Consider the following 278-nt stretch of genomic DNA (forward strand, 5'->3'; position numbering starts at 1 on the left):
TCACCTGCTGATGAGGGATATGCTGATTTTAGTCAGTAGGCCCATTCTGATTTGAGGTTGTGGCCCCAGGCCCATAAATGATGAATCAAAGCTTCTAGATGATGCATTGGTTGTGACATATATAAGAATTATAGCAGTAGGCTAACATATGATTTTTTTGGTTTGAACTTGGGACTTACTAATGCAGAAACTGCATAGAATACTGGTGTAGTACCAAATCTACATAGCATTTGGAAAAATATTTGGTAAGATCTGTAGACTGATTTTTAGAGCACATT

The sequence above is a fragment of the Penaeus monodon genome, chromosome 15 (genome assembly GCF_015228065.2).
Source record: "Penaeus monodon isolate SGIC_2016 chromosome 15, NSTDA_Pmon_1, whole genome shotgun sequence".
NCBI lineage: Eukaryota > Metazoa > Arthropoda > Malacostraca > Decapoda > Penaeidae > Penaeus > Penaeus monodon.